At 45.1% G+C, this 12,234-nt stretch overlaps 2 non-coding genes across 2 annotated transcripts; both read right to left on the reverse strand.

The window, feature by feature from the left end:
• Positions 1-1,024: 1,024 nt before the first annotated feature.
• LOC126877958 (5.8S ribosomal RNA) lies at positions 1,025-1,179 on the reverse strand. The gene has a single exon (XR_007695483.1). It is a non-coding gene; the product is annotated as a 5.8S ribosomal RNA (ribosomal RNA).
• Positions 1,180-4,565: 3,386 nt separating this feature from the next.
• LOC126877959 (small subunit ribosomal RNA) lies at positions 4,566-6,488 on the reverse strand. Its single transcript, XR_007695484.1, has one exon. It is a non-coding gene; the product is annotated as a small subunit ribosomal RNA (ribosomal RNA).
• Positions 6,489-12,234: the final 5,746 nt, after the last annotated feature.

Consider the following 12,234-nt stretch of genomic DNA (forward strand, 5'->3'; position numbering starts at 1 on the left):
CGTCCCGATACGAGTACGTGTACTCTCCGATCTCCGCGCGACGCTGGGGATCATACCTCCCTAAGTCGTCAGAGCGCTCGAAGAAATCTCGCGTGTGCGTTCCCGGATCTACGGCTGATACTTTCGGGGCTTGTAAAAAAGCACAGAGCGTGTAAAACGCAACGACGACCCATCGATGCGACGGTCCTCGTTGTTGTCAGTCGCTTTCGCGAAGAGACGGAGTGGGCATTCGATCCCTGGGGCTGTACGAGAGTCTTAAGAAAAGACGGTAGATTATGGCAAAGTTTCGCACGCCATCGAGTTTAGGTTTTTTTTTTGGTTCTCTCTTCTCTCCTCTCTCGACCGAGTTCCCATATTTGCTTTCTCTCTCAGTCTCGCCAAATATAATATTCTTTTAAGACGACGTCGGGGGCGCGGACCTTCGTGCGTCGAACACCGGCAAACGTAGCATATATCGCCTGATATGAAAAAAAAATCGGTCACGAGGAGAACACTACGAGTATATACGTTCGATAACCGATACACGAAGCGGTGCATAAGCGGGCGGTCGCCCTCGTAAGGACGACTCACGACGCCGCGAGCACTCACGCAGGTCCGTGACCGGTTCTCTCCGCTCTTATTCGTATCCCTTCGTATACCTTCGTCCGACTCTGAAACGTTCTCTTATAATTTTTAAGAAGAACGACGGCGGGTTGTCAAGGCAAGAAGGGACAGAGAGAGACAGAGGTAGAGTTTCGTAGTCTCCCGTGAACACGATAGATTATATATCGAGCATGCGTACGACTTGCACGGTCTCTGCACGACCGCGACGAACGCCGACGAGCGTCCAACAATCGCTCGTACGTCGCGTATGTTCTCTCCGTCCGCTCTTATTCGTATCCTCGTTCTTGTACCTTCGTCCGACTCTGAAACGTTCTCTTATATAAAGAAGAACGACGGCGGGTTGTTAAGGCAAGAAGGGACAGAGAGAGACAGATACGGAGAGTAACGATACGCAACGCAAGCAGTCTTAGGTTTACGTGAGCAACCCTCAGCCAGGCGTGGTCCAGGAATTGTATCCGTGGACCGCAATGTGCGTTCGAAATGTCGATGTTCATGTGTCCTGCAGTTCACACGTTGACGCGCAATTAGCTGCGTTCTTCATCGACCCACGAGCCAAGTGATCCACCGTTCAGGGTAATCTTTTATAAATTTACAACAGTTCAATACTCAAATGTACTCTTCTCGGTTCTAGCGAAGCCGAGTTCCGTCACGTTCGACCAACGGGAATCGAACGCGCAGAAGTCGCCATAGGATTGACGACACAAAAACGTTCGAAAAAAAAAGAAAACGACGAACGCGCGAAGATACGCGCGTTCGCCGGCCGGGCGTAAAGTACATTATGATATATAACAACCATCGAGATCGAAGCTCCGTTCGTCAGGAAACGACGGGGATATATACACCCGATTCTGAATCCTCTGTACAGCACACGATCTCGCGAACGAGTAAGCACGGTGGCTAGCCCATGTTATATATGTGTTTGATTCTACTCTCTCGTCCAATTATTCAAGAAACAGCGCGCGTGCATCTCTCCATCGTTCGGGTGATAGTAAAGATTCGATGGGATTCGCGCGGCCGTCCGCCTCGAGCGGTCTTTCGTCCCAATATCCAGAAGCAGAGTTTGAAAAACTCTAGCGACGGCACGGGTGTCCGACTCACGACATCGAGGTTTCGAAGCCGGCGATCCCCTCCGAACGGATGGCGACCACGCGACCGACTGAAAGCATGAAAAATCGACGAAAGATAGAACACATCTCCGTTCGGGTGGTGTTTTTTCTTTAAAAAAAAAAAAAAAAACAAAAATTCGATGGGACTCGCAGCCATCGTCCTCGCGCGGTCTTTCGTCCCGATATCCAGAAGCAGAGTTTGAAAAACTCTAGCGACGGCACGGGTGTCCGACTCACGACAACGAGGATAGACAGCCGGTCCCCTCCGAACGGGTTATGCGATGATAAACTCGATGAAACTTTAGTCTCGTTCAGGTAGTGTGTGTCTTGTAAATCAAAAATTCGATGGGACACGCATCCATCGTCCTCGCGCGGTCTTTCGTCCCAACATCCAGAAGCAGAGTTTGAAAAACTCTAGCGACGGCACGGGTGTCCGACTCACGACAACGAGGATAGACAGCCGGTCCCCTCTGAACGGTATATTATATATGAGATGATAGACGACAAACTGGATGAAACTTTAAGTCTCGTTCAGGTAGTGTGTAAATCAAAAATTCGATGGGACTCGCATCCGTCGTCCTCGCGCGGTCTTTCGTCCCGATATCCAGAAGCAGAGTTTGAAAAACTCTAGCGACGGCACGGGTGTCCGACTCACGACAACGAGGAAAGACAGCCGGTCCCCTCTGAACGGTATATTATATGAAACTTTAAGTCTCGTTCAGGTAGTGTGTAAGTCAAAAATTCGATGGGACTCGCATCCGTCGTCCTCGCGCGGTCTTTCGTCCCGATATCCAGAAGCAGAGTTTGAAAAACTCTAGCGACGGCACGGGTGTCCGACTCACGACAACGAGGATAGACAGCCGGTCCCCTCTGAACGGTATATTATATATGCGATGATAGACGACAAACTGGATGAAACTTTAAGTCTCGTTCAGGTAGTGTGTAAATAAAAAATTCGATGGGACTCGCATCCGTCGTCCTCGCGCGGTCTTTCGTCCCGATATCCAGAAGCAGAGTTTGAAAAACTCTAGCGACGGCACGGGTGTCCGACTCACGACAACGAGGAAAGACAGCCGGTCCCCTCTGAACGGTATATTATATGAAACTTTAAGTCTCGTTCAGGTAGTGTGTAAGTCAAAAATTCGATGGGACTCGCATCCGTCGTCCTCGCGCGGTCTTTCGTCCCGATATCCAGAAGCAGAGTTTGAAAAACTCTAGCGACGGCACGGGTGTCCGACTCACGACAACGAGGATAGACAGCCGGTCCCCTCTGAACGGTATATAATATGAAACTTTAAGTCTCGTTCAGGTAGTGTGTAAGTCAAAAATTCGATGGGACTCGCATCCGTCGTCCTCGCGCGGTCTTTCGTCCCGATATCCAGAAGCAGAGTTTGAAAAACTCTAGCGACGGCACGGGTGTCCGACTCACGACAACGAGGATAGACAGCCGGTCCCCTCTGAACGGTATATAATATACATTATGCGACGGTAGACGATCAACTAGACGAAACTTTAGTCTCGTTCAGGTGGTGTAAAAAAAATTCGATGGGATACGCACGCACGGCTGTCGTCGTCCTCGAGCGGTCTTTCGTCCCAATATCCAGAAGCAGAGTTTGAAAAACTCTAGCGACGGCACGGGTGTCCGACTCACGACATCGAGGCTTCGAAGCCGGCGGCGTTCCCCTCTGAACGAACTTCGGCTAGACTAGTTACGAATCGTTGCTACACATCGTCTTCATCGTCGTCGTCGTCGACATCGACATCATCATCATATCATCATCATCATCATCATCATCATCATCGGTCATCGTCGCATAGCGGGCCAACATCCACGCGATGCGTCTTCGTTCTAGGTTACCCGATCCACGAGTATGTTACACGTGGTTTCGTTATTTCGAACGAAACGACATACGAAGAGCACACGCCCTTTGGGTAGGAAGCACGTTTCGAGAACGACGAGAGTTTCGATGAAAGAGACGAGAGAAGTCGACGCAGAAGGTATCCATGGATCTTCGAAGAGAACCTTCGAAGATGTATATCGGTATCCTTTCGCTCTGCGCGACTCGCTACAAGTTCTTTCGCTCTCGTCGACTCGTTCTAGACGCTTCGTTCGATCCCAAAGAGGAGTCTTCGATATGTCCCGTTGCTAGGAGGAGAACAAACGCAACACAGACCACGAAACATAGAAGAGAATAGGCGAGCATGATCACTCCGACACGAGGCACTTTAGAGATTTTCTTATTAGTTTGCATGGACTTTTATATTTCGTTTGTACGGTTTCCACGATGCAAATACGAAATACGAGATCGTGACGGCGGGTCTTTCTGTGTACGGCCTCTCGCAGGCGCCACGACTGCATTTCTCTTTACACCTGGTTTCCATCGTAATTTTTTCGTTTGATATCGAGCCTTAACTTTTGTTGGCTCTTTCGAAGCTAGAGTTCCCTTTTATTAGAATTTCATATATATATATATTATATGTTATATGTTTTATTCGGAGACGGCGGGTCTTTCTGTTTACGACCTCACGCAGGCGCCTCGAATAAGTTTCATTCGCATTTCGTTTTTATACTTGTATATATATATCTCTTCATCCCGATGATCGAGAGAGAGTGCCACCTTCTCTTCGTATAATTCCGTAGCTGGAGGGTCGTCTCCTCCTTAAGAATATTTCTATTCGTGCCAACGGAGGTTGCCAAGCTCCCTGGCGTTTTCGTTTGTTAAAGTATATAGCTTGTTAATACGTCGTATATACTTTCGTCGATACAGGAGGAGTACGGCTCCTTACCGACCATTGTGATATATATTTCATAGTTTTTATATGTGTTCAAGTCAAATTCTTTTGGTATCGTATCGTTAATGATCCTTCCGCAGGTTCACCTACGGAAACCTTGTTACGACTTTTACTTCCTCTAAATGATCAAGTTTGGTCATCTTCCCGGTAACATCGGCAATGCTTATCACATTGGCCGCGCACCAGTCCGAAGACCTCACTAAATCATTCAATCGGTAGTAGCGACGGGCGGTGTGTACAAAGGGCAGGGACGTAATCAACGCGAGCTTATGACTCGCGCTTACTGGGAATTCCTCGTTCATGGGGAATAATTGCAAGCCCCAATCCCTAGCACGAAGGAGGTTCAGCGGGTTACCCGGGCCTTTCGGCCAGGGAAAACACGCTGATTCCTTCAGTGTAGCGCGCGTGCGGCCCAGAACATCTAAGGGCATCACAGACCTGTTATTGCTCAATCTCGTGCGGCTAGAAGCCGCCTGTTCCTCTAAGAAGATTTGTTTGTACGTTGGTAGTAAAAACCCACCGACCGAAGCCGGGGGCCTTCGAGATACCATAAGTTACGTCTATTTAGCAGGCTAGAGTCTCGTTCGTTATCGGAATTAACCAGACAAATCGCTCCACCAACTAAGAACGGCCATGCACCACCACCCACCGAATCAAGAAAGAGCTATCAATCTGTCAATCCTTCCGGTGTCCGGGCCTGGTGAGGTTTCCCGTGTTGAGTCAAATTAAGCCGCAGGCTCCACTCCTGGTGGTGCCCTTCCGTCAATTCCTTTAAGTTTCAGCTTTGCAACCATACTTCCCCCGGAACCCAAAAGCTTTGGTTTCCCGGAAGCTGCCCGCCGAGTCATCGGAGGAACTTCGGCGGATCGCTGGCTGGCATCGTTTATGGTTAGAACTAGGGCGGTATCTGATCGCCTTCGAACCTCTAACTTTCGTTCTTGATTAATGAAAACATTTTTGGCAAATGCTTTCGCTTCTGTCCGTCTTGCGACGATCCAAGAATTTCACCTCTAACGTCGCAATACGAATGCCCCCATCTGTCCCTATTAATCATTACCTCGGGGCTCCGAAAACCAACAAAATAGAACCGAGGTCCTATTCCATTATTCCATGCACACAGTATTCAGGCGAAGGTAGCCTGCTTTAAGCACTCTAATTTGTTCAAAGTAAACGTATCGGCCCACCTCGACACTCAGTGAAGAGCACCGCGATGGGATATTAGTTGGACCGCCCGCGAGGAGCTAAGCCCACCGATAGGACGTACCACATAATGCCAGTTAAACACCGCGAGCGGTGAACCGACACTGTGACACACAGATTCAACTACGAGCTTTTTAACCGCAACAACTTTAATATACGCTATTGGAGCTGGAATTACCGCGGCTGCTGGCACCAGACTTGCCCTCCAATTGGTCCTCGTTAAAGGATTTAAAGTGTACTCATTCCGATTACGGGGCCTCGGATGAGTCCCGTATCGTTATTTTTCGTCACTACCTCCCCGTGCCGGGAGTGGGTAATTTGCGCGCCTGCTGCCTTCCTTGGATGTGGTAGCTGTTTCTCAGGCTCCCTCTCCGGAATCGAACCCTGATTCCCCGTTACCCGTTACAACCATGGTAGGCGCAGAACCTACCATCGACAGTTGATAAGGCAGACATTTGAAAGATGCGTCGCCGGTGCTAGATGACCATGCGATCAGCACAAAGTTATTCAGAGTCACCAAAACAAACGATGGACGGACAGACGAGCCATCCGCCACCGATTGGTTTTGATCTAATAAAAGCATTCCTACCATCTCTGGTCGGAATCTGTTTGCATGTATTAGCTCTAGAATTACCACAGTTATCCAAGTAAATGTAGGTATGATCTAAGAAACCATAACTGATTTAATGAGCCATTCGCGGTTTCACCTTAATGCGGCATGTACTGAGACATGCATGGCTTAATCTTTGAGACAAGCATATGACTACTGGCAGGATCAACCAGGGATCTTATTCGTATAACAATTCTTATAAATTTCGTTTAAGTTCTCTTCGTGTCGTAGGTGGGACGTAAGCACCGTACGACGAGACTTTTCGTTCTTAAGATAGATATATCTATAAAATATATCTCCTAGCGACGTTCGAGATACACCCATAGTTCAGTAATAATCTTCGAACGCCGCTCGCAGCCACTTTGTAATTCTCAACTCCACCTCCTCTCTTCTCTCTCTCTCTTTCTCATAGTCTTATATAAAATGTTTAGAATCGTACTTCTAAAGGAACATTTCCATAATGCTGTCTTCGTGTAAAAAGACTTATTAGAATATCTTAGCGGTAAAGCACGTATACGCACCTCACGCTGAACGAACAAGCGCGTATCCCAGTGCGTCGCGCTGGACATACCGTAAGAATATTCTTTCAATCGGTAGAACATTTTCGGCAGAAGACATACTACGCAAAGATAGTACGCTCCTACCGCCTCATCGGATACTTCTGCGAAAGCAGAAGTTTTTATAGAAAGCAGACGGTTATACTCTTTTGAATGAATCGATGCTCAGTTAGTACAAGCACACACGCATCTAACAATTTTTGTTAGAATACGTACACACAGGTCACCAGCTTCCCGACTCAGGGGAACCTTGCCACGATATTTGGTCATTACGTCCAGGACAGCGACCCGCGGCGCAGCAGTGTAGAGAAAAAACCAGAACGAGAACGGAGGAACAGTCGAGAAATAGCGTAAAATACACTAAGACTCGAGGAGCGGTGACTGAATTCTCAACCGAGGCCGTAGAATAGCCACGCGCTCAACGCTGTTCCGACCGAACCGTCCGGCTCGACGTCTCTCTTATAGATACGAAAGCGCCAGCCGGAAGGCCGGCGCCGGCCGGGCTAGCGGCCGCGCGCTTACGGTGCAAAACCTCCGTAGCAACGTACCGTTCGGAAGGGACGCTGGAACTTAGTCTCGCGAACGCTCGATCACTACTATACAAAGCCAATATCCAACCATCGAAATACATTACCAGACGTTTTATTAACATAATAGAAATGCATTTTTACCAAAAAATTAATTTTTTTTTTCACCGAAAAATTGCATCAGTAAACATACTCTTTTATCGAATACGGACAAAAAATAAGTTTATAATCAATTACAATACGTTAAAATAAGTAGAAATATGCAAAAAAATATATACCTTGTAACGTTAATTAACGAAAAAATTAGAAAAATATCCCAGTCGTGTCAGTTCGACGAACGCTAATTTTTTGAAAAAATCGATAAAAATGTTTAATCCCGACGTATTTAATAGAGATAGAACGATTCCCGTAAAAAAATTTATACCTTGTAACGCTTTTTAACGAATAAACTCGAAAAAACTTTTTCGCCCTCGGAATTTTTCTAAGTCCCAACGTACCGGCTCGGAATTTTTCTATGTTCCAACGACCGGTCGTGTCGGTCCAAACGTTTTTATATCCGTCTGCCGACGATATAAACGCTTAATCCCGACGTATTTTATCGAGTTATAACGATTTCTTGAAAAATATTCGTACGTTATAACGCTTTTTAACGAATTAATCGAAAAAGAGTGTTCGGTCCGAAAATTTTCTAAGTACGAACGACCGGCCGCATAGGTCCGTTTTTAAAAATCGTTCTCGGACGGAAATAAACCATTAATCCCGACGTATTTCGTCGAGTTACGTCGATTTATGCAAAAAAATTCATACCTTGTAACGCTTTTTAACGAATAAACTCGAAAAAACTTTTTCGCCCTCGGAATTTTTCTAAGTCCCAACGTACCGGCTCGGAATTTTTCTATGTTCCAACGACCGGTCGTGTCGGTCCAAACGTTTTTATATCCGTCTGCCGACGATATAAACGCTTAATCCCGACGTATTTTATCGAGTTATAACGATTTCTTGAAAAATATTCGTACGTTATAACGCTTTTTAACGAATTAATCGAAAAAGAGTGTTCGGTCCGAAAATTTTCTAAGTACGAACGACCGGCCGCATAGGTCCGTTTTTAAAAATCGTTCTCGGACGGAAATAAACCATTAATCCCGACGTATTTCGTCGAGTTACGTCGATTTATGCAAAAAAATTCATACCTTGTAACGCTTTTTAACGAATAAACTCGAAAAAACTTTTTCGCCCTCGGAATTTTTCTAAGTCCCAACGTACCGGCTCGGAATTTTTCTATGTTCCAACGACCGGTCGTGTCGGTCCAAACGTTTTTATATCCGTCTGCCGACGATATAAACGCTTAATCCCGACGTATTTTATCGAGTTATAACGATTTCTTGAAAAATATTCGTACGTTATAACGCTTTTTAACGAATTAATCGAAAAAGAGTGTTCGGTCCGAAAATTTTCTAAGTACGAACGACCGGCCGCATAGGTCCGTTTTTAAAAATCGTTCTCGGACGGAAATAAACCATTAATCCCGACGTATTTCGTCGAGTTACGTCGATTTATGCAAAAAAATTCATACCTTGTAACGCTTTTTAACGAATAAACTCGAAAAAACTTTTTCGCCCTCGGAATTTTTCTAAGTCCCAACGTACCGGCTCGGAATTTTTCTATGTTCCAACGACCGGTCGTGTCGGTCCAAACGTTTTTATATCCGTCTGCCGACGATATAAACGCTTAATCCCGACGTATTTTATCGAGTTATAACGATTTCTTGAAAAATATTCGTACGTTATAACGCTTTTTAACGAATTAATCGAAAAAGAGTGTTCGGTCCGAAAATTTTCTAAGTACGAACGACCGGCCGCATAGGTCCGTTTTTAAAAATCGTTCTCGGACGGAAATAAACCATTAATCCCGACGTATTTCGTCGAGTTACGTCGATTTATGCAAAAAAATTCATACCTTGTAACGCTTTTTAACGAATAAACTCGAAAAAACTTTTTCGCCCTCGGAATTTTTCTAAGTCCCAACGTACCGGCTCGGAATTTTTCTATGTTCCAACGACCGGTCGTGTCGGTCCAAACGTTTTTATATCCGTCTGCCGACGATATAAACGCTTAATCCCGACGTATTTTATCGAGTTATAACGATTTCTTGAAAAATATTCGTACGTTATAACGCTTTTTAACGAATTAATCGAAAAAGAGTGTTCGGTCCGAAAATTTTCTAAGTACGAACGACCGGCCGCATAGGTCCGTTTTTAAAAATCGTTCTCGGACGGAAATAAACCATTAATCCCGACGTATTTCGTCGAGTTACGTCGATTTATGCAAAAAAATTCATACCTTGTAACGCTTTTTAACGAATAAACTCGAAAAAACTTTTTCGCCCTCGGAATTTTTCTAAGTCCCAACGTACCGGCTCGGAATTTTTCTATGTTCCAACGACCGGTCGTGTCGGTCCAAACGTTTTTATATCCGTCTGCCGACGATATAAACGCTTAATCCCGACGTATTTTATCGAGTTATAACGATTTCTTGAAAAATATTCGTACGTTATAACGCTTTTTAACGAATTAATCGAAAAAGAGTGTTCGGTCCGAAAATTTTCCAAGTACGAACGACCGGCCGCATAGGTCCGTTTTTAAAAATCGTTCTCGGACGGAAATAAACCATTAATCCCGACGTATTTCGTCGAGTTACGTCGATTTATGCAAAAAAATTCATACCTTGTAACGCTTTTTAACGAATAAACTCGAAAAAACTTTTTCGCCCTCGGAATTTTTCTAAGTCCCAACGTACCGGCTCGGAATTTTTCTATGTTCCAACGACCGGTCGTGTCGGTCCAAACGTTTTTATATCCGTCTGCCGACGATATAAACGCTTAATCCCGACGTATTTTATCGAGTTATAACGATTTCTTGAAAAATATTCGTACGTTATAACACTTTTTAACGAGTTATTTGGAGGGGATCTTTCGGCCTTTTCGTAGCGGTGCGAAAAAATTCTAAGTTCCAACGTCCCAGTCACGTTGGTCCGGAGGATGAAATTTTTCAAAAAAATAAAGTGAAATCGCTACTTTCGACTAGATTTCGTCGAAACGTAACGATTTCACGCAAAATTTCGATACGTTATAACGCTTTTTAGCGAGTTATTTCGAGTTGAACTTTCGGTACTTTCGTAACGGGGCGAAAAAATTCTAAGTTCCAACGTCCCGGTCACGTTGGTCCGGAGGATGAAATTTTTTAAAAAAATAAAGTGAAATCGCTACTTTCGACTAGATTTCGTCGAAACGTAACGATTTCACGCAAAATTTCGATACGTTATAACGCTTTTTAGCGAGTTATTTCGAGTTGAACTTTCGGTACTTTCGTAACGGGGCGAAAAAATTCTAAGTTCCAACGTCCCGGTCAGGTTGGTCCGGAGGACGAAATTTTTTAAAAAAATAAAGTGAAATCGCTACTTTCGACTAGATTTCGTCGAAACGTAACGATTTCACGCAAAATTTCGATACGTTATAACGCTTTTTAGCGAGTTATTTCGAGTTGAACTTTCGGTACTTTCGTAACGGGGCGAAAAAATTCTAAGTTCCAACGTCCCGGTCACGTTGGTCCGGAGGATGAAATTTTTTAAAAAAATAAAGTGAAATCGCTACTTTCGACTAGATTTCGTCGAAACGTAACGATTTCACGCAAAATTTCGATACGTTATAACGCTTTTTAGCGAGTTATTTCGAGTTGAACTTTCGGTACTTTCGTAACGGGGCGAAAAAATTCTAAGTTCCAACGTCCCGGTCACGTTGGTCCGGAGGATGAAATTTTTTAAAAAAATAAAGTGAAATCGCTACTTTCGACTAGATTTCGTCGAAACGTAACGATTTCACGCAAAATTTCGATACGTTATAACGCTTTTTAGCGAGTTATTTCGAGTTGAACTTTCGGTACTTTCGTAACGGGGCGAAAAAATTCTAAGTTCCAACGTCCCGGTCACGTTGGTCCGGAGGATGAAATTTTTTAAAAAAATAAAGTGAAATCGCTACTTTCGACTAGATTTCGTCGATACGTAACGATTTCACTGATAATTTCGATGCGTTATAACGCTTTTTCTCGAGTTATTTCGACTCGAACGTTCGAACAGTGGCGAATATTTCAAAGTCCCTGCGACGCAACGATACGCTCTTACGCGTTGCTCGCTCGCTCCGCTCGCTCGAAAAAAAAATAGCCCAACCCAAAACCAATCCCTTTCGCGTTCGTTCTTCGATTTCATCGAAATCTTCGTTCGAACGCTCGGGATCGGTTTTGGGTTGGGCTATATTCGTCCGAGCGAGCGCAGCGAGCGAGCATTTGTCGCGATTATTTTCCTCGTTTTCGTCTCTCTCGTGAAACGGGAAAAAACGTGGAAAACGGGAAAAAACGGGAAAAAACGGGAAAAAAACGCGAAGAAACGGGAAAAAAACGCGAAAAAACGTTTAAAAATATTTGAAAAAGCGCGCGCGCGCGCGCGCAAGACGAGCTGCGCAGAACGGCGTACCTTAAGAGAGTGTTACCTACTCCGGCGCATACCCGCTGATTCGGAGGTGCGCGCGCAGCGGTAGCACGAGCGGCTAAGTCCAGCGGCGTATTGCTTTTTACTGGCACGCGACAAAGTTGCAGCGGCGTATCGCTTTCTATTCGTGCGTCTCGTTGTTTGATTTAAAGGAAAAAAAAAATCGCTACGCACGACCATCGGCCGTACGTAGCGAAATTATTTTTTTTAACCGCAGGAGACAAAGTCCCAGCGGCGTATTGCTTTCTGTTTGTACGCGACTAAGTCCAGCGGCGTATTGCTTTTTACTCGCACGCGACT

Source organism: Bombus huntii, unplaced genomic scaffold (assembly GCF_024542735.1).
Source record: "Bombus huntii isolate Logan2020A unplaced genomic scaffold, iyBomHunt1.1 ctg00000307.1, whole genome shotgun sequence".
NCBI lineage: Eukaryota > Metazoa > Arthropoda > Insecta > Hymenoptera > Apidae > Bombus > Bombus huntii.